General features: G+C 42.8%; 1 long non-coding RNA gene across 1 annotated transcript in view; it reads left to right on the plus strand.

The window, feature by feature from the left end:
• Positions 1 to 20,455, plus strand: part of LOC120407463 — a 168,764-nt gene extending 148,309 nt beyond the window's left edge. Inside the window, exons 7-8 of the long non-coding RNA XR_005599988.1 lie at positions 16,881 to 16,970; positions 19,514 to 20,455. This is a non-coding gene — a long non-coding RNA (uncharacterized LOC120407463). The remainder of the gene's footprint in view (positions 1 to 16,880; positions 16,971 to 19,513) is intronic.
• Positions 20,456 to 22,612: the final 2,157 nt, after the last annotated feature.

Genomic DNA, 22,612 nt, shown 5'->3' on the forward strand with positions numbered 1-22,612 from the left:
TGACCCAGCTCTATATGAAACAATTTAACTAGAGAAGAGCCCTCAAACCTGCATAGCAGTACTGTAATCTCTGAAGAGATTTAGGATCATCCAGAATTTAGGAAACAATGATCCAAAATGTCAAAACTGAGCGATTCTTTTAGATAGTCTAGGGTAGTGATGGGACCCTTCTAAAGGCTTGTCTACATTTAAAATGCTATAGCTGCAGTTGTAGTGATGCAAGGTGGCCTCTCAAGGGCCCCCGCACTGAGCCCTTGTGAGCAGAACCAGGTCCTAGTAGTGCCTCCCCCAGGAAGTGGGTGGGAGGGGAAGGAAGTATAAAAGGCGGCCCAGAAAGCTCAGTAGGAAGGCAACCACTGGAGACACAAGATGCCTCCTGTGGCCTCCCGAACTGGGAAGCAGCAGAGTGTGCCGAGAAAGCAGAGGACTGGCCTGGGCCACCGGGGTCGCTAGTTGATTCAGACCTGGAGGAAGCAGACAACTGGCCCGGACCGCCCAGACTGCCATCAGACCTGACCCCGGAGGAAGAAGATGACTGGCCTGGACCACCAATGGACCCAACCCCCAAAGACTTACTTGCGGTCCCGGAAGCTGCCATCAACCTTGACCCCTCCTCATGGCCACAGGTACACAAAGAAGAGGAGTGTGGAAGTGGCGCAGGGGTAGCAGACCCCTGTCTGGCTGTAATGCTGACAGAGGGTGAGTTGGCATGCTGTGGCGTGGATCCCCGCTGACCCAATGACAAAGCAATTTGTCACTGCTAGGACCCTGGCCGGGATGCAGTGGAGTGGGTGGGCCTGCATCCCTGCTGCCATCCCAACCCGGGGATGGTAGTCTTCCCTCAGACTCTTTGTTGTACCGCCTTGATCTAAGGCCCGGGGAACTCAGTCTGCACACAGGCCTGAGCCTCAGACTCTTTGTTGTCCCGCCTTGATCCAGGGCTGGGGCCAATTGACTGTTTGCTTCCCACCCAGCCAGAGCACAGGCTTTGGCCCCAGCTGCGAGCAGAGACTGCTTCATTCCCCACGGCAGCCGACGTATCAGTGATGTAGTGAGGCGGGGTGGTCTCCCAAGAACCCACAGTGGGAGGGCCCCTGCACTGAGCCACTACAGTGCCGCTTTAGCGCTTCAGTGTCGGCAATACCTATGCTGATGGGCCAGACTCTGCGGTCAGCATAGGCATAAGTAATCCACCTCCCTGACAGGCGGTATCTAGGTCGATGGAAGAATTCTTAACTACATCACTCATGGAGAGTGACACCCCAAAGTGACATAGTTACGGTGACCTAATTTTCAGACCTAAGTGTTGAGAGGCTTGGTTTAGCTAAACATCCAAACAGGGCTGGCTCTGGCTTTTTCGCCTCCCCAAGCAAAAAAACAAAAAAAAACCCCAAAAATGGGGTGCAAACTTTCGGTGCCACTTACTTGGCAAGCCTCTGGGCAGGCGGTGGCTGCACTCTGGCTAGCGGGACTCCCTGTGCTGCAGACATGCCCCGGGCAGCGGAGTGCACACCCCGGCTAGTGTGGGGGGAGGAGGGAGTGGGGGGAAGAGAGAAAAGGGGGGTGGCCAGGGCTTCCTTCAGACAGGGCACTCGCCACTTGGCCTGCTCCCACCTACAGGTGAATTGAAAGTCATCGGTCAGCTGGGAGGGAAGGACATGGGCTGCCAGGCTTGCTTCAGACCTGGCACCGGCTGGGGCAGACAGAGCGCGCAGCCCGCTCCCAGCAGGGCGCTCCCCTCCTCCGCGCCGCCACCCCCTACAGTGGCGCACTGAAAGTCATCAGTGAAACAAAAGAAAAACAAACAAAAACACCAGGGCTCAGGGTGCCGGAGCAGCGAACCAAAAAAAAAAATGGCTATGCCACCCTAGGATTGGACGGAATGCCACCCCTTAGAATCTGCTGCCCCAAGCATGAGCTTGCTCGGCTGGTGCCTGGAGCCGGCCCTGCATCCAAACCTTCAGATATCAATCTGAGGTTTATCCATATTGCGCTGATTGGATAGCTCATAAAATCTCCAACACTCTTTGGTTCCAGCCACATAAGAAATAACAGGAGAAAAGTCTTTTGTATAGTACTATAAAAAAAAATCATGGCTTCTAGGAACATCACATTTCTTACTATGCAGCACACCACGGCCATTTGATTCCAAGTTCATAAAGCTAGGAGGGATCACTGAGCATCTAGTCTTGCCTCCTGTATAACACAGGCCATAGGATTTCTCTGAATTAATTCCTGTTTGAACCAGAGCATATGTTTTTGAAAAATGCCCAATCTTAATTTAAAAATTGCCAGCGATGGAGAATCCGTCATGACCTTTGGTAAGGAGTTCCAAAGGTAATTACCCTCACTGTTCAAAATTGCACCTTATTTCCAGTCTGAATCTGTCTAGCTTCAACTTCCAGCCATTGGAACTTATCATAGCAATATAGAGGTGGAAGGGACCAAGAGGTTATCTAGTCCATTCCCTTGCTCCAAGGGAGGATTAAGTATACATGCACCATCCTTGACAGGTGTTTGAATCTCCTACAAAGCTGTAGGCTAGCTTCGGTTCAAGTTTTGGGTGGTGGGTTTTTTTGTTTGTTTTTTACCTACTACCCACTTTTCCTATCCCTAAATTAAAGAGTTGGATATAGAGACAACAGGTATGTATCTAGCTCTTTGAAAGCACCTGGCTTGGTGATAAGACTGGTACACACAGCAGAACAGAGGCATTTAAAAATGGATTGAAGTTTTTTGCTTTTAACTATAGATTTTTAAAAATTATATAGTTTAATTATGGATTTTAAAAAATTATACCTGTTGATCTGCAGAATTCCTTTTTTTAAATAAGTTTTACCTTTAGCATCTCTGTACCTGCTTTCATAGCAAAGGTACAGTCCAGGATTTTTATTTTACATTAATTTTCACTATAAGGGTTATAAAATTCCCACTCTGGAAAATGTTGTAAGTGTTTTGTAAACTGATAACATATTAAACATTCTAAAGTATCCTACAATCCATGCTGGGATATTTAATGTACGTGTCGTGCTTTTTATGGTGTGAAATAAAAGATGTGCTGGAAAAGGCTGCAGCATTCGTGTTTCCCAATGTTTTATGTGGATCTGTTTTTGAATTCCTGTCTAGTTGCTGAATGCCTGCTAGAACTGTGCATAGAGTTGTTGTTGGTTTGGGGGGGGGGGGTTGTTTTTTTTGGTTTTGTTGTTTTTTGCATCAAACCCCAATTTAAGAGGACAGAGGCCTTGTTTGGGGTTTTCAGTCTGAAACTGTATCCTCTCTGTATTCACACAACTCTCCCCCAATGTCTTTGGAAACCTGGGAGCAGAGGCTTCCCCTATCTTCTTCCCTGTACACAAGTCCTTCTTATCAATAGGACCCACCCCTCAAATACCACTTATCTTTCAGTGTTTTAGGGAGATCTTGTTAGCCTGCAATACCCCTTCTTTCCTGATGCCTTCAAGGCTACTGGCCTGCTTTCCATCTGCTATCTGTGGGTGGAATAGCAAAGAGGCTCACTTCACCATGCAAATTCTCCAGGGAGATTTATTGTTGTTATGCAGTACAGCAAGTAGCAATGGGAGCAGCAGCTCATTGCTGGTACAAAAGAAAGGAGAGGAGGAAATGCATGCTACAATCCCACCTAAAATGATGTCTCTGAGGAGAAGCAGGTTTCAGATACTGTTCTCAAAGATACTAGATGGAAGAAGCGCATCATCAGGGCATCCCCTTAATAATATGGGAGAAATTGGTTCCCCATGTTGAGTGGTGAGTAAAGGGGGAGTAGGTCCCACTATGGAAAGGGAATAAAAAATCTCTAGTTTTATTACAAAATCAACGAGTTTCACCATACTACCACAGACTGCCTCTTAAAAAGGCTGTTATGTCCAGAGGAGGTAGGCTTGGGACAAGCTTCCACCTCCTATAAAGTGCCAGAACGGTTGGTGTGACTGATACCTGATATATCAAGAATACCAGACCCCCTCCAAAAAAGACTTGCATTTGTGGGATGTGTGGGTCAGATGAACTGAGGAAGACTGTCAAAGCGAGAGTTGCAAGGATTTGTGCCAGGAGCGTGGGGTACCCAAATGTTTTGATGATGTAGCTCACTGGACAGGATGCAGTATGGTGTGCCTCTCAGAGCGATATGACAACTGCAAAATATTGAGAGAGATTGCTGGCCAATGATTGTCATGTCTTATGTGCAGTGTTCATTGTGATGAGTATCTACAGTGCTGTGCACTATGAAAGTATTTATATACCAGAGTTTGATTTAGAGTTTTGAGCTTTGCACAAACCCAATGTTCCAAGCAAACATGAAGGTCTGCAAAACTCCAGTGGATCAACAATGCTCCCAAATTCTATGCAAACCAAAACAGAAGTGGTTGTCACACAACACTAATCCTAACCTCTTTAGTTAGAGAATTCTGATACCTGCAGCCCGGAAGAAAGAGAGAAAGAGAGAAATTAATAGACAGACTCTGGGAAATGCTACTTGAACATAATTTTTAAATGCCTCTGCTGGTCTTTCCTAAGGAGACAGTTTATTTCAGTTTTTCATTTACTTATCTTCAGGACTACTAAAATTACTCACTGAATTCACTCCTTCAGTCCTAGGAATTGATACCCAAAACAAATCACTAGGGCTGAGTGGAAAAAATTATGATCCTGTATCCAAGAGACTTAGCCTGTAAAACTGCTCAGGGAATGTCCATAAGCAGATTGTGGTGTTCGTGAATTTATTCATTGTTCAAAGGTGTTCACCTTTTAATACCATGGATTCTGCATGTAGTTGACAAGTGTTGGCTCATTAGTATTGGCCAGATAAGTCACATGGTATCATTTCTGTTCCTGACTGGATGATGAATGTGCAAGCATTGACATGAATGCTTAAGTTAAAAGGTAGCTTTGAAATTTGCTTTCCATTAATTGATGAGTCAGTAAAACTCAATTGTACAAATTTTCACAGAAAATGAACACAAGGGGCGCAAGCAAAATTTGAGTAAACATTCCTTTTTTGGAAGAATTTATCAAACTCTACAAGTCACCTACTGCATGAGAAACAATGTAGCCTGACCCTAAATGTGAAATTCTAATGCATTAGCCACATATCCCAATGACCCTCTAACATAGTGCTCCATACAAGTGTAGAGATGGAAAGGTTTCCATTTGTATGTTCTCCTTTCAGCTTCAGAATCCATTTATTTAATGCCTGCAAAGCACTTTGAAGTCCTTCTATGAATGCTAGAGAAGTATAAAGGAGGTTGATGATAGACCTATTTTTAAGGACCCCCATAAGTAGGTCCCTGTATGATAAACTACAAAGGACAGAAAATAAAGTGTATGCCTCTGAATTTAAAGCTAATGAAATAGATTTTTTTTTCAGGAGGAGGATATTGGGGTGATGACCTGTGCAATGAGGTTTTGGCATTATATTGAATTTCTAGGTCTTCAAATATCATTTTTTTTCTTTGTTAAATCAAAGGAAGTGGTATACAGCTGATAAGTGACGCTGTAAAGCAGTATGAGTAAACAATATTGCAACACTCAGATCAAGATTTGAACAGTGGAAAAGTCAGGACATTATGGTGACCTGCTCAGGGAAAACAAAATTGGACCCAACTGAATAAAGAGGTGCTAAATTCCCCACACTAACCAAGCTATAGGAGGGCAGCATTCTGGCACAAATAAATATAAACTTGCCTTTTAAATGTTTTATAGATCCCAAAAAATCCTTTGTCTGTTTTTTGGTATGGTGATGTCCCAGAATGTATCATGCTGAAACATCAGAAATAAAATTAGTAACTATTTTTACAGCACTCAGAAGCATGTTAAGCATTTTATAGAAACCAGACATCTCAGTACTAGCATTAAATCAGCCAACAGGAGGTAATAGTATAAAGATTTCCTGATTCCCAGACCTATGCTTTTGCCACTAAAATTAGATATTTTGAAAGATTCTAATGCAGTATCAGAGAGAATGTATGGTCTATTTGTTGAGGTAAGATAAATATCTTCAAAGGAGGGTATTTTTGAAGTGTAACCTCTCGGATGTGTTGTATCATGTCTTGTTATCCACTTACTGGTGACAAGACAGCACACTCAGGCCTGGTCTACACTACGCGTTTATACCGAATTTAGCAGCGTTAAACCGATTTAACCTTGCACCCGTCCACACAACGAAGCCCTTTATATCGATATAAAGGGCTCTTAAAACTAATTTCTGTACTCCTCCCCGATGAGGGGAGTAGCGCTGAAATCGGTATTGCCATATCGGATTAGGGTTAGTGTGGCCGCAATTCGACAGTATTGACCTCTGGGCGGTATCCCACAGTGCACCGTTGTGACCGCTCTGGAAAGCCATCTGGACTCGGATGCACTGGCCAGGTAGACAGGAAAAGACCCGCGAACTTTTGAATTTCATTTCCTGTTTGGCCAGCGTGGAGAGCTCACCAGCACAGGTGACCACGCAGAGCTCATCAGCACAGGTAACAATGCAGTCTCCTGAGAATCGAAAAAGAGCTCCAGCATGGACTGCACGGGAGGTACTGGATCTGATCGCTATATGGGGAGAGGATTCAGTGCTAACAGAACTCCATTCCAAAAGATGAAATGAAAAAACATTTGAAAAAATTTCCAAGGCCATGATGCAGAGAGGCCACAGCAGGGACTCAGTACAGTGCCGTGTGAAAGTTAAAGAGCTCAGACAAGCCTACCAGAAAACCAAAGAAGCAAATGGAAGGTCTGGGGCAGGGCCGAAAACATGCCGCTTCTACGCTGAGCTGCATGCAATTCTAGGGGCTCTGCCACCACTACCCCACCCCTGTCCGTGGATTCCAAGGTGGGGGTGGTAATCTCAACCATGGCTGAGGATTCTGCAGATGGGGGAAGATGAGGAGGAGGAAGAGGAGGACGAGCTTGCAGAGAGCACACAGAACTCCATTCTCCCCAACAGCCAGGAGCTTTTTCTCACCCTGACAGAATTACCCTCCCAGCCCTCCCAAGCCACTATCCCACACAATGAAGCCATGGAAGGGACCTCTGGTGAGTGTACCTTTGTAAATATATAACATGGTTTAAAAGCAAGCGTTTTTTAATGATTAATTTGCCCTGAGGACTTGGGATGCATTTGCGGCCAGTACAGTTACTGGAAAAGTCCGTTAACATGTCTGGGGATGGAGCAGAAATCCTCCAGGGACATCTCCATGAAGCTCTCCTGGAGGTACTCTAAAAGCCTTTGCAGAAGGTTTCTGGGCAGGGCAGCCTTATTCCGTCCTCCATGGTAGGACACTTGACCACGCCATGCATGTAGCAAGTAATCTGGTATCATTGCATGACAAAGCCTAGCCGCGTATGGTCCCGGTGTTTGCTGGCATTCAAGCAACATCTGTTCTTTATCTCGCTGTGTTATCCTCAGGAGAGTGATATCGTTCATGGTAACCTGGTTGAAATTCAGGAATTTAATTAAGGGGACAGAGATGGTTGGGCTGTTTGCCTGTGGCTTAAAAGAAATCCTTCCCTGCATTTAGCCAAGCAGGGCGGGGGGTGACTGGCGCTGAGCTTTTTCACGTCTGGCTAGCTGGGATCTTCCCTGCTACCAGCCACGCGGTGGGGGGGAGGGTGGCTAGCAGCGATCTTCCATGATACCAGCCATGCGGTGGGGGGAGGGGTAAAGTGATCATCCCAGAGAATTGGATGGGGGCAGTTCTGTTGCTGCACGTTAACAGGAAAGAAGCAGCACTCAATGGGCTTTGCTTGCTATTTGGGAAAGGAGGGCGCAGGATATATGAAGGCTGCAGAAGCCAAAAGACAATGGCTTACCATGGCTGCATGAAAGCCGAATTCTGATACCCGGACCTGCGTCTGTGAGATCTCTAACACCAGAGCCACAGGCACTCAATATTAAGATGCAAAATGCGACCTTGTAGTGAGATCACGTGTGCTATGTAATGTGAATAGTGTTGTTCACCATGAAAGAGTATAACCATTGTTCTGTAAAATGTATCTTTTTAAATACTTCTCTCCCCTTTTTCCCTCCCTCATGCAGCTGCAAATTTTTCAAGTCTCCCTCCTCCATCCCGAAGGCTCTCTCAGATAAGGCAGCAGAAAAAAAAGACGCGAGACGAAATGTTCTCAGAAATCATGGAAGTGACCCGCAATGAAAGAGCTCATCTGAATGAGTGGAAGGATGTGGTATCAAAGTACAGGAAAGATGCCAGTGACCGTGAGGATAGGAGGGACCAACATGAGGATAGGAGGGACGAACGTGAGGAGAGGAGAGACGCTCGAGATGAGAGGTGGCGGCAGGAAGATCTGAGGTGTCAGGATGCAACTCTGGGGCTGCTGCGTGATGAAACGGACATGCTCTGGCGTCTGGTGGAGCTTCAGGAACGGCAGCAGGATCACAGAGTGCTGCTGCAGCCCCTGTATAACCGCCCTCCCCTCTCACCATGTTCCATAGCCTCCTCACCCACCAGACGACTAAGAACGCGTGGGGGGAGGCTCCTTGCACCCGCCCACTCCACCCCAGTGGACAGCCCAACCAAAAGGCTGTCATTATTTTGAAATTTTTTTAGTGGCCTTTTCCTTCCCTCCTATCCTCCTCCCAAACCCCACCCGGGCTACCTTGTCAGTTCTCGCCCTCTTTTTATAATTAATTAATAAAGAATACATGATTTTTAAATGAGAGTGATTTTATTTACTTAGGAAGCAAGCGGTAATCGAAGGGGGAGGGTGGGTGGCTTACAGGGAATGAGTCAATCAAGGGGAAGGGGGACTTCATCAAGGAGAAACAAACACAACAGTCACACCATACCCTGGCCCATGATGAAATTGGTTTTCAAAGCTTCTCTGATGCGCACCGCTTCCTGGTGTGCTCTTCTAATCACCCTGGTGTCTGGCTGCGCGTAATCAGCGGCCAGGTGATTTGCCTCAGCCTCCCACCCCGCCATGAAGGTCTCCTCCTTACTCTCACAGAGATTGTGGAGCACACAGCAAGCAGCAATAACAATGGGGACATTGGTTTGGCTGAGGTGTGAGCGAGTCAGTAATGTGCGCCAGCGCGCCTTTAAAGTGCCAAGTGCACATTCTGTCACCATTCTGCACTTGCTCAGCCTGTAGTTGAACAACTCCTGACTATTGTCCAGGCTCCCTGTGTATGGCTTCATAAGCCATGGCATCAAGGGGTAGGCTGGGTCCCCCAGGATAACTACAGGCATTTCAACATCCCCAACTGTTAATTTCTGGTCTGGGAAGTAATTCCCTTGCTGCAGCCATTTAAACAGAGTAGTGTTCCTGAAGACGCGAGCGTCATGAACCCTTCCCGGCCATCCCATGTGGATGTTGGTGAAACGTCCCTTGTGATCCACCAGTGCTTGCAGCACCATGGAAAAGTACCCTTTCGGTTTATGTACTGGGTGCCCTGGTGCTCCAGTGCCAAGATAGGGATATGGGTTCCATCTATCGCCCCACCACAGTTAGGGAATCCCATTGCAGCAAAGCCATCCACTATGACCTGCACATTTCCCAGAGTCACAACCTTTTGTAGCAGCAGCTTAATGATTGCTTTGGCTTCTTGCATCACAGCAGCCCCCACAGTAGATTTGCCCACTCCAAATTGATTCCTGACTGACTGGTAGCTGTCTGGCGTTGCAAGCTTCCAGAGGGCTATCGCCACTCGCTTCTCAACTGTGAAGGCTGCTCTCATCTTGGTATTCTGGCCTTTCAGGGCAGGGGAAAGCAAGTCACAAAGTTCCATGAAAGTGCCCTTACACATGCGAAAGTTTCGCAGCCACTGGGAATCATCCCACACATGCAACACTATGAGGTTCCACCAGTCTGTGCTTGTTTCCCAGGCCCAAAATCGGTGTTCAATGGCTAGAACCTGCCCCATTACCAGCATGATCTCCAAAGCGCAGGGGCCCGCGGTTTGAGAGAAGTCTGTGTCCATGTCCTCAGCACTCTAGTCGCCACGCTGCCGTAGCCGCCTCCTCCTCGACTGGTTTTGCAGGTCCTGGTTCAGCATTGACTGCACGAGAATGCGCGAGGTGTTTACAACGTTCATGATTGCTGTCTTGAGCTGAGCAGGGTCCATGCTTGCCATGCTATGGCGTCTGCACAGTTCACCCAGGGAAAAAGGCGCGAAACAGTTGTCTGCTACTTGCATGGAGGGAGAGGTGAGGCTGTACCCAGAACCACCCGTGACAATGTTTTTTGTCCCATCAGGCACTGGGATCTCAACCCAGAATTCCAATGGGTGGAAGAGACTGTGGGAACTATGGGATAGCTATGGGATAGCTACCCACAATGCAACGCTCCGGAAATCGACACCAGCCTCGGTCCATGGACGCACACCGCCAAATTAATGTGCTTAGTGTGGCCACGTGCACTCGACTTTATACAATCTGTTTTAAAAAAAAACAGTTTCTGTAAAATCGGTATAATCCCGTAGTGTAGACATACTCTCAGTTTGCCACTCTCCTAAGTAATATCCAGGTCAGATCTGCATGTGTAAGTATAGTGTAATTTCATTCAGCATGCTTTGAGTTAAATGTAACTTGCAAGGTTTCCTTAGTAATTAACCTTAGTAACTTCCTTTTTTATTATTGATGATATTGTGTAATTATTAAAAGCTAATTGTTGGGGGTGTGTTCATATGTCCATGATGACAGTGAGAAATAAATGACTTAAACAGAGATTGCACATAGGTACCCTGGCTGATATCCAGGAGATGCATGAACTGAACACCTTCACCCATGCACATACCCTAATCAACTTTTTTTTAAATTATTTCTAACCAGTACAAGGAGACTTTAAGGGGTGTGTTGTTTTTTTTAAGTCGGGTCCCTATGCTGATCTATTTAAATCAAAGGAGGCCTTCCAGGCAATGTCAGATAATGTCTTTATACAATAATCACTCACTCTCACAGGAAGAAAACCCACATTTCTGTTTGTGAAATAAAACTGTGGTTAAGCAGTTTGTCCTTTTGTATATTATCCACTTGTTTCCTCCCCTAGAACTAGATAATGGTCTTTAGTATTCCTGTCTCTTCTTTCAAAAACTAGGAATATGGATGTAAGAACAGTCTATGTATATTTTCCTATTGGAATTTCAAAGGTACTTAGGGTGACCAGATAGTAAGTGTGAAAAATTGGGACACTTTTGGGGGGGGGGGGTAGTTACACATATAAGACAAAGCCCCTAATACTTGGATGGTCCTGATAATATGCGGATGTTTGGTCACCCTAAAAGTACTCAGCATTGGCCTAACTCTACCCCCATTCAAGTCAATGATAAAACTCGTATTGACTTTAATAGGGACAGAATTAGGATAGCACTGAGCAATTCTGAAGCTTCCATCCTTAGTCAATACCACCTAAAACATTAGCGGGTGGATAAATTAAATGAGTTTGGCAGTCTCCAACCAGTTCCTAATGAACAGGTGTCCAGAGCGCAAAACCTGTATCCAAACTGACACTTATTAGCTCCTTTTATTGGCAGTCTCAACAGTGGAGCGTGCAGATGGAATTGAATGGTCCATGAAGAAGGAACTAGTCTCTCAGTCCTTCAGACGTGAGGTGCATCAGCAGGATGTGTGGAAATGGAGCCCTGATTCTGATGCACAGCATGTTCTGTACCTGCTCTGTGGATAGAGCACTTAATTCTCCTTCTCTATCAGTTCATCACCCTTCACGTGCAACACAAAAACAAAATCATTGACTAAACCAAGCTCTTACTAGTAAACAGAAGCCTATGCGTATTGATGAACATGGTATAACAGTTACTGGGATGATTGTTAAAGGAAAAAAAATTTCAATATACTTCCTTACCTCTAGGCTGAACAACTGCAATGCACTAACTACAGAACTGTGGTGCATCCATCACACAGCAGTCTACTTCCTAAGTGGGGGGAGAAGCTAAAGACAGTCCATCTTGCCACTGCTCCCTACCACCCATTGAAACTCTACTCCATTCTGGACACATTTTAAGATGCTAGACTTGAACTTTAAAGCCCTGAATGGGCTTAGCTTGAACCAAAATAGTGGCCTTTGTTATTTTAAGTATTAGATCAGCCCCGAATTAAAATAAATAAATCAGATAACAAGTAATGACTGTTTCACGCACTAGCATTTTGCCTGCTTTGTATGAACGTTATGTTGCTTTGGAAATCTCTATAGTTTATGGACCAAAAAATGATTTTGGTTAATACATGAATATGTAAAGAGAGACAGACATCCAATGTGGCACATTTAAGCAATTCTCCTTTATGACAAAAAAATAAACCATTGGAGAACTGGGGTACAAGGTAAATTAGCAAATGTGAGCCTTAGTGGTTAGGTTTTAAAGAGGACTCCTAATCTGTTATAATGGGCCATTAACTTAAAGCATATTTTATTGTCCCCATTTTATAGCACTATTATCATTTTTACTACCGTTATTGTTGTGCTGTGATTTGAGTGTGAAAATCCTGGAGGATGTCTGGTGGAAATAATGAAGAAATGTCTTGTAAAGAGCTATGTTTCTGTGTGGTGATGGTGGCGTTAGAGCAGTAGTATACTATTATATTTTGTGTAAGACACAGAAACATTTAGGAAACATCTCTACAAAAATAATTGTTTTCTTTTCAATTAAAAATCAATGCACTACAGGCCAGATCCTGAAGCCTTTAGTGAGACTTTATTCAGTCCTTGTTCAAGCAAATTTCCAGGGAAATCGTCTGATAAAGACGAATAAAAAACAGAGTAAGAGACTCTAGATTTGACCCTTTTCTTCTCTTGGTTATACCCAGACTACTGAAGTCAGTTTCTGTGTGGAGATTTATGGGGTTACACAGGTATAAATGGGAATAGATCTTGCCCTTTTATGAAATGGTTTTACTACCAGGACCTATTACTAGGCTTACTCCTTTTAGAGTGGTGCTTGCTACTGCTACTGTATTGCTATTCTGTTCCAGCTCTTATTGTTTGACACTTTCCCATGAAAGAGTGGATGAAAGAGGCCAAGACAGTTGGAGATGAATGATAGATCAGTATAGCCCAGTGGAAGATTACTTGAAGGCTGCTGTCAGGATGCTCTCATCCAGAAACTGAAAACTATCTGAAGGCAACTCACTTCACTTGGCTAGAAGTGGCTTTCCCAGAAGGGTGATGGTTGGGGTAGGAGGGAAGAGGGTTGGCTTTTGCCCTTCCTTTTGCTCACTTCTCCTCTGTCACTCCTAGTCTTTATTCTGCCTGCTGACTTCTGCTGCATGAAGCCCCCTGATGCAGGAGCACCTACTTCTCTCAGTAGTAGACAGGATACATACTTCTGTTGGCATGGTTCAGAACTACAACATGTGACAAACACACCTGTAAGATTTCAGAGTGGTAGCCATGTTAGTCTGTATCAGCAAAAACAATGAGGAGTCCTTGTGGAAACTTAGAGACTAACACATTTATTTGGGCATAAGCTTTTGTGGGCTAGAACCCACTTCATCAGATGCATGGAGTGGAAAATACAGTAGCAGGTATAAATACACAGCACATGAAAAGATGGGAGTTGCCTTACCAAGTGGGAGGTCAGTCTAATGATACGATTCAATTAACAGTAGGATACCAAGTGAGGAAAAATCACTTTTGTAGTGATAATGAGTGGCCTATTTCAAACAGTTGACAAGAAGGTGTGAGTAACAGTAGGGGGAAATTAGTATGGGGGAAATTAGGTTTTGTAATGACCTGTAGTAGAGATTCAGTCAGGTTGGAAGGGTATTTTGTGAGTTAGACCCTGGACTAGAACTCGGGAGAGCTACGTTTTGTTCCTGACTGTGCCACAGACTTGGCACATCATGTAACCATTTTAGACTTCAGTTTCCCAGTTTGTAAAATGGGGATATTCATACAGGATTTTATGAGATTTGATTAATGTTTGCCCTTTTCACCCAAGGAACTGAATGTGTTATGCAATTTCAGGATAATCTTCTCAGACAAACACACATGTAAAAGAATTCTATTCTGTACATGTTCTTATTCACCCTCTCTGCTGTGGTATTTGAGCATCTTTTAGTAGTGCCATAAGCATAGTGACTAACTTCACGTGTGATTCATTCCCTCTGATCCTCTCTCCGGGAGGAGGGGGATTGCATGTGCAACAGAGTGTTTTGTTTTGGTAGGGATTTGGTTTGGGGGTTTTCACTTTTTTTATGTGCATGTATCCATTTAAACTACCACACAACAATGTGTAAAATGAGAAGTTAGAATATCAGGAATTGGAATACAAGCTCCCTGTTACTAAAAGGAGGCAATTTTTATCATGGAAGCTTCTATGCCCAGTGTCAATTGGTCACCAGCTCTAGATGAATGTGGTTGTCCTGTGCCATGATATCTGTATTGTGAGTGTGCAGGATATTCCCTGTCCCTCATATACTTTGATCTCTGTGCAGAACAGAACCACTTTTGGAAAAAATAAAAAATGTAATCAGAGCCTAATATATAATATAGTAGCTATGTGTCGGCCCCAGGAACAGTGCTGGGAATTGTGCGATGAGTGCAACCATCTACTTTCACAGGGTGCACTTTGCAAGGTACACTGAGTGAAGAAGCAGAACAGCACTGCATCTGAAACAGGATGGCTAGTGTGGATGGATGTAGTGTACCACTGCAAGTGCAAGCAGCAATTGTGCAGTCAATGAGTGAATGCCCATTAGAATACCCACTAAACATTCCCTTTTTCACCTAGGAGCTGCTTGTTTTGAGAACGCGTGAGGCTAACCATAGATTTCAGTGATAGGTATAAAATAGCCACCATTAAGTCAGGATTTTTCAACAGTTCCTACACATTGGTACAAAACATACTGCAGTAATCATCAACCTTAGGGTGACCAGATGTCCTGATTTTATAGGGACAGTCCCAATTTTTGGGTCTTTTTCTTATATAGGCTCCTATTAGACCCCACCCCCTATCCAGATTTTTCACACTTGCTGTCTGGTCACCCTAACCTTTCTAAGAAGGGAGAGGAAACTTCAGTAGCTGTAATTTTTTGGAAAATTTTGACTTTTTAATAGCAACCACTTTACTACAGAAAATTGAGATTTGTATCTGTCCTTAGCAATAATGTTTGGACCTTTGGAGGATGCTTTGGAAAGAGAGAGAGAGAGAGATTTGCAGTTTAATTTCAGAACAACGTGAAAGGTCAGAAACAGAAGGCCAAAGTACAGGTATGGGGGTACGCATGGGTAGGGAGGGTCTTTGAATTGTAGTGGCGATAGCTACCAGATTAGCAGAGTGACTGAGTAATATTGAAGGAAACGTAGATATTCCCTCCTGAAATCAATTTGACTAAATGACCAATGGGTCACTTTATAAATTTATTTATTTGAACAACTTTTACTATTTGATGCACCTGGATTTAAATAATCTAAAGAAACTCCCTTTTTATTTAGTTTTAAATTTTGATATTGTTCTAGTATTTTGAGATGAATAAAGTTCCTTTTAGTAACTTGAATCCAGTTGCATCAAACAGTACAAATACTGTTTTAAAAGAAATCATAAATATTGGTTACTAATTCAGAAGGGATTCTCTACATATCCATCTATATTATTACGGCATCCTGCTATCCGTTAGAGCTTGCTGCTGCAGCTCTTCCTCCCTCCTCTCCCCACACACATTTTTAACCTTCCATTTCTGACCTTTCAAGTTGTACTAAAATAAAATGGTGTAATCCTGCTTTCTCGCTCTCTGCAAAGCATCCCCAAATTCTCCAAAAATAATTTATAATGACAGACAAAACTCTAATTTTCAATAGTGCATCTATGGCTAAAAGAAGGGGCAGCCTCAAGGGCATTCAAAACAACTATCTGCAGCATGGGACACTTCTGGGTGCATGCAAGTGTGCTGAGGTCTTGATAGCCTTCTACAAACAATCATTATTCACTTTGGTTCCTTGCCTAAGGGTTAATAAACTCTCTTGCCCACTGATTTCAGTGTGAGCTGTGTATTCACAACTGAGAGCAGAATTTAGCTGTTGTAAATGCCTCTGTTTTCAACCCTGCAGAAACAGTGTTTCACAGATTTTAAGGCTCAGAGAAACCATCTGTGACTTCTTGCATAACACAACCCTTTAGAACTTTATCACTAACTCCTGCATCAAGCCCAATAGCCTGGATTTAATCTAGGGCACATCTTTTAGAAAGATTTTGATTTTGCATACTTCCAGTGATAGAGCATCTGCAATTTCTGTTGGTAATCAATTCCAATGGTTAATTACCCTCAGTGTTTAATATTTGTGCCTTATTTCCAGTCTGCCAAGTAGTGCTCTAATGCAGCTGATAATCTAGCCCAATGGGGAAAGGTATCTTATTGACATCTTCTCTTTGTACTGAAGTGAAACCTTAAAACTTTAATTTTATGAGTGAAAATCTCTGCTTAAAAAAAACAACCCTGTAATTGGCTGCCTTCTCTATCAGGTGCTCTAATTTAGTCTCATTTGAGCTCTCAGATGCTCTTGGAAATCATTAAAATGTATAATAAAATCCCTTTTATTTCTGCAGTGCCACTAAATCAGTGGCTTAACAATAATAAACCATGAGTTCACCCATATCATAAACAGTCTTCAGAGATCATAAGTCTACCACAACCTTTAGCAGCTGGCCAACCCTGAAGCTGAATCATTTAATACTGAGGATCGTGTACAGCTTCATTGAATTCAGCATCAGCATTTACCAGGCCTTGAGATAGAAAGTACTACTGTATATAGCATATTAAAATCTCAGGAAAGGAGGAATATTTTGGAGATAGTGCTGCTTTACACCTGGAAGCTAAATGTTTATTCTAATAAAGACTTTGATGTTTCTAGTATAATTGAAAAAAAAATTCAGTTCAAATCATTTTTGTTTTCTTCTAAAATAGACGGGATTTTAACAGCAAACCACTAAGGCTTTGGTCCTGGGAATCCTTGTACCATATGGAGGAGGCAGAGCAAGATGGTTGTACTCCAGGGTAAGTGTGAATGGAAGCTGTTTGTTTGTTTGTTTGAGTGCAATTAAAGTAAAGTGTTAGGGCCTGATGCTGCACCCACTGAAGGGGAAGAAAAAAAAAACTTCCAGTGGGCAGTTTTCAGTGCTGAGAAGAAATATGCCAGAGAGTCCTGCCACACCCATTTCCTCCCTCTAAGAGCACACGGTAAAAAGGGGGTGGGTGTGCCTGAAGAGACAGGGGCTTACATGTGAGTGTCAGCTTGCAAATGGAGGGCCAGATCCTCCCTGGTGTAAATCAGTGACTCCGTTCCTTTCAGTGGAGCTGCACCAATTTATACCAGCTGAGAATATGATTCTCTTTGATTACACTCCTGCCCTGTAACAGGGGAATAACTTGGTGGCCATGCAGCAGAACTCTCATTATTGCACTCCCTGTCTTGCTCATCATTTTCTACCTTGCATTTATATGTACAGTGCTCTGTACCAGCACAATGCTAGTCACTTCAATGATATGAAGCATTTTGCTTTGTGTGCTGTGTATATAATATGCATATTCTCCATGTTTCTCACTATCTAGCTGATTCAACCTATGTACATTCCAAGAATGTAGGCATGTAATACTCTATTAATTTCCTCTTGGCCAGCACAGCTTTCTTTGTCTTACCAAAACAGTATCAATTATTGTAAAGGTCTTTGAACAGATGTAACATTATTCCCTAATGTCCCCTGAATGATAGGCTGAACAAAGGCAATACAGTTGCACTGTGTGTCTGTTTTTCCCCTTCCTCCAGTCTAATGAGTAATTTTCTTCCCTCTCCATCTGGGTGCCCGGCCACAATCAATGCAGATAATGATGGGCGCGTGTAACATACAATTTTTTAAATAAGTATCTCTGTGCATCTTGGCTGTCATGTAACAGACAGCACAAGAGTCTGAAAATGCCAGTTTGGACCCTTTTCACGAAAACATGCAGTCATCAGTCAAAACAGCAGCAATAACCCCCTCTGGCTCCCTACTGTTTGATATTCATTTCATGTCACAAGATTTCTTTATCTCCACTGTGAGTTCCTCCAGATTTATAAATAAATAAAACAAAAACAAAAACAAAACACATTTCTGCAAAAGAAAAGAAATCCTTTGGGCTGTTTCTTACCTACACATTACAAAAGAAGAGTCCTCTACCTGGTGGTTGCTGTGGCATTAGCAGCTCTAAAAGGCAATACATAGATATGGCCTTAAGAGATGAAATATTCCTTTCTTATGAAAGGCTTGAAAATAGCTACTTGGTTGGCTAGAAGATTAGTATATCAGATTTTTTAAAGGTTAAGCAGCTGAAATTGGAGATTGTATAAGAATCGTAGTTTTCTGATGTTGGTAGTTCTGCTGGAAATCCCAGGCATTTTGAAGATGCTTGATTCAATGATAATACTGTAATTTCTAAAAGCTTAAGTTTTACTTTAAATATGTCTTGGCAGATAAACCTTCAGGACCCTTGGTTTACTGGCATAGCCTGTCAGAAAAACTTAACAAGCACTCATCATGGTCTGAGGTGTGCGATATGTATTTAGCTGGAGCAGTCAGCAGAGCACTAGTCTGCAGAGTCATTGTCATTAGCCAATGCCTTGAACCCATAAAAAGACAGCGGTGCTTGTACTAAATCTTTGAATAAACTTTACTTACCTATAGTATATTTTAATCCACTTCTTTTAGTGGCTTTTATTACATTGTTATTAATTCAAGTGTTTAAGCGACATTTTGTGTTTAAAACAAAAACCAAAAAAAATTCATCTCTTCCTATTAAGAGAGGTTTTATTATTAGTTTTCTTCCTTCAAAGTCTATGTAATGAACTTCAAATACTTTGCAATATTTTTAGTGCAGAAAACAATTAAAAATTAAACCAGCAGAAACAATTAAATACTTTGTCAGAGCAGCAGCAAGTATTTGCCTCTGTAGGGTAGCAAAAATGTAGTACCATAGTAGAATAGTGTTCCTATGGCTATGAACAGTTTTGGTCCTGCATAAGCTATGATGTGATCCTCCAACCCATAGTAATGCAAGGAATTCTTGTTCAAGTATGTAGTGCTATTGACTTTAATGGCACTACTTACTTGATTGCTCACCTTTTAAAGTTGGGTAGAGCAGAGGAATCATGTTCATCAGTGATCTGTTTGGTTTGCTTGAGCTCATGTTCAGACAGACTTAGTGGAGTACTAATAACAATGTGCTCTCTGCTAAAAGACCCTACAACATGGGAACCACTGAACCTTATCCCTCTGCACGGCCTTTAGCCTCCAGGATCTCATTTCCCTACACTCAGAATGTGCTGTTACAAGTGATCAACCTTTTTCATTCAAAATCTTTTTTCCTAAGAAAACTGACTTTTTTGTCTTAATCGAAATTTCTATGGGGAATCTCTGCTTTAGATGAAATTGTCCAGGCTTTTGTCGAACTCAAACTTTTGAAGGAAAAACTTCAGTGAAAACAAAAATGTTTTTGTATTTGTCAAAAATTTTAACAGGAACAAATACCCTTTCCTAACCAGTTCTTATGCTACATTTATTCAGCAAATCAATATACCCAGCCCTCTGCTGTCACCACCACTTGGGTAACTGCTAGAGTGAAGCCCTGTGAGTCAATGGTCTCTTCAGGAGTCAGGCAAGCAGATGTCATTCAGGATTGAGGCCTAAGAGAAGTAGAAGAAAAGGAGCACTGTTTGTATGAAATTGATGGGCCGGGTTCTCAGTTGGTGTAAATTGGCATAGCTCCATTGACTTCAACGATGTTACAGTGATTTACACCAACTAAGGATCTGACCCGCTATGTTTCTAAATGTCCATTATAGTGTTTCTGTTAACATATTAGTTGTAGTAATCTTAAGGGATTTTTAAACTATGGCTAATGCACTTCTTTGGTTTGTTTCCTTTTCACATTTCAATCACTTTGGACAATTATACTTGATTGAGTTTCACTTTTGTTTTGTCACCAGTTTCACTTTCGAACTTCAGTGTTCCAACACTTGTGGGAAATGTTTAAAGTAAATTGTAATAAGTCTGTTTTCATTGAAATTTTAATGAAAATATTATAATTTATGTAGGGCCCAACTTTGCCATCTTTACTCATGTTGAGTAATACCTTACTGTGATGGCTTATTTGGGTAAGGATGGCTGAAACAGGACCCATTATGTTCTGTAAAACCTTCTTCTTAAACATCAGCATGTTGGCCTGTTGGTGGTGACGGTTGTCTGTATTACTGTTGCACCCAAAAGCACATTGTACTAATTGTGTACAATACTAAAATAAAGACAGCCCCTATCCCCAAAGAGTTTACAAACTAAATATTTGAGGTTGTCCCTTTCATGAGGTCACTGAGGATACATTTGAAATAAACAGTGGATTGATTTTGATCCTTATTGGAGATATCTGTCTGACTTGTATCTTTAAAGACATTGGGATAATTTCAGAAATGTGATATCGTGGCATCTTCTTGCAGTCCTTGGCAATTTGACCATCCAGTGCTAATCTGCGATATGTGCAGTCTTCAAAAAGAGGAGGTAGAAGCAGGTCACGTTGCTGATCTTTGTGATGAAGTTCTAAAGAGCCTTTCTGGAAATAACCTGGGATGACTATTTCCCTGTTACAATTTGCTACTGTTTCCTCTCTCAACTGTTTGAGGCCTGTAATACTATGAAGTACAGTGGCAACTGGAGTAGTTTGAAATGATATAATCCCATTAGAGAAGGAAGGCTAACACAACAAAAGTAGTCAAGTATCTGAATATGTGTCAGGAAGAAATTTCAGCATCTTTCAACTGAGGTTTTAGAAACTTTTTCCTCCCCTGGAGAGAGGCCCTTTGCACTATTGAATAGTAAAGACTGAGTATTAAAAATATCAAAGGAGTTCATCTTCAAAGTTACCAAAAAAAAAAATCAGATTCACATCTCCTTACAGCTTTCTTAGGCTAGGAAGGCTCACTCCATAGTGTAATAAATAGCCTTTGCTGGGGGGCAAGGGCTGGAGACATTACATTTTTATTCCTTAGTGGCTTCCTGACAACACAGTGCTAGCTTTAGCTTATCAACATTGGTTTCTACTAAGTAATAAAAAGAAAAGATTGCATGATATTCTCCTCCTCCAATAGGTCTGATTCTTATTGATCTTTAATAACCCATTTTGTACTTCTGTATTCACCACTCTTTAATGTGTGGTGATTTCATGAGAGTAATACCAAAATAAACTTGAAATCAGCAATAAATAAAAGCTAGACTCTTTGACTTCCTCATATGGGGACTGAGGTAAATGGATATGACAGTTCTAAATTATTATTTTTCCTTAATATTTCCAGAGCCTATCCTACCTAGACTGTTAGCAATGTCATGAGCATTAAACTCGTGCAAAAATTATAGAAGTAGTCTGGACTAGGCTTATAAAAGGGAAATTAGACAAGCAGAGACTGGAGGGAAGATTTTTCCATGCATAAAGAAGTGGCGGGTGGCTAAGAGAACATGACTGGGGAGTCAAATTAAGCAGAACTCCCCATTCAAGACCATCTGCTGTCAGAGGCCAGTGAAGGAGTGATATGGCGACACAAATTTGAAAATGGGGTTGATTCTTTGTCTGCCTATGTCCTACCCTGCATGCTGTTCTGGAATATAGAACTGAACAGGAGACTTCTGTATCTGACTAGGTAGAGATGAAGGGAAATTCTTGTTATACACATTAAAAGAAAGCTAGAGGGAAAATTTTAATCAGTGCTTTAATGGAGAAATCTTCTTTGGAAAGGAACTGTGGCATTGGGTAAGAGCTAAGCAGACACCAACTATATACTGTACAGATATAGGGTGAAATTTACCTAGGCCTGGTTTATTCCAGAGGTCCTCACCTCCCTCACATTGATTATGTGACATTGGGAGCCAGAACTACCTAAAATGTGGATAGTATTGACCAGGAGTGAGGCATAGCCAGGTTAACTGAAGTATGGTTCAGCACATCCCTTTAGCAACCTCCTCTGGCAGGACTCTTATGGAGCCCCTTCTGCAATCTCACGATGGACCTGCCCAGCAAGAACCCTGATGAAGGGCAGCCCTGGAAACACCTCTTGCCTTCTGTGTGGATCAACCAGCAAGTTGTGCAAGAGGCCTCAACAGTGAAGGGAGGTGTGAGTAACACTACCTGTGTCAGAGTCAGTGCAGCTAGCCCAAAATATAGAGCTAGAAAGGGGACTGTCCATCTTTCCCTGAATTCCAAACTTCTGCAGCTTAGTTTGGCCCTAGGAAATAAAGTAGTAAGAAGAGAAAAAAGGAACTAAGGCTATGGCTACACTTGCACTTCAAAGCGCTGCCGCGGCAGCGCTTTGAAGCGCTAAGTGTAGTCAAAGCGCCACCGCTGGGAGAAAGCTCTCCCAGAGCTGTCCGTACTCCACCTCCCTGTGAGGAATAACATACAGCGCTGGGAGCCGTGCTCCCAGCGCTGGGGCTTTGACCACACTGGCGCTTTGCAGCGCCGCAATTTTCAGCGCTGGAGAGGGTGTGTTTTCACACCCTGCTGCAGCCTTGCAAATTTGCAAGTGTATCCAGGGCATCAGAATCACTTTGTTAAACCAGTAAGATACTGTCTCTGTCATTTCTTGAATGCCACAGATGTCTTTATAGAGTAGTGGTAGCTGG

This window comes from Mauremys reevesii, linkage group 6 (assembly GCF_016161935.1).
Source record: "Mauremys reevesii isolate NIE-2019 linkage group 6, ASM1616193v1, whole genome shotgun sequence".
Taxonomy (NCBI): domain Eukaryota; kingdom Metazoa; phylum Chordata; order Testudines; family Geoemydidae; genus Mauremys; species Mauremys reevesii.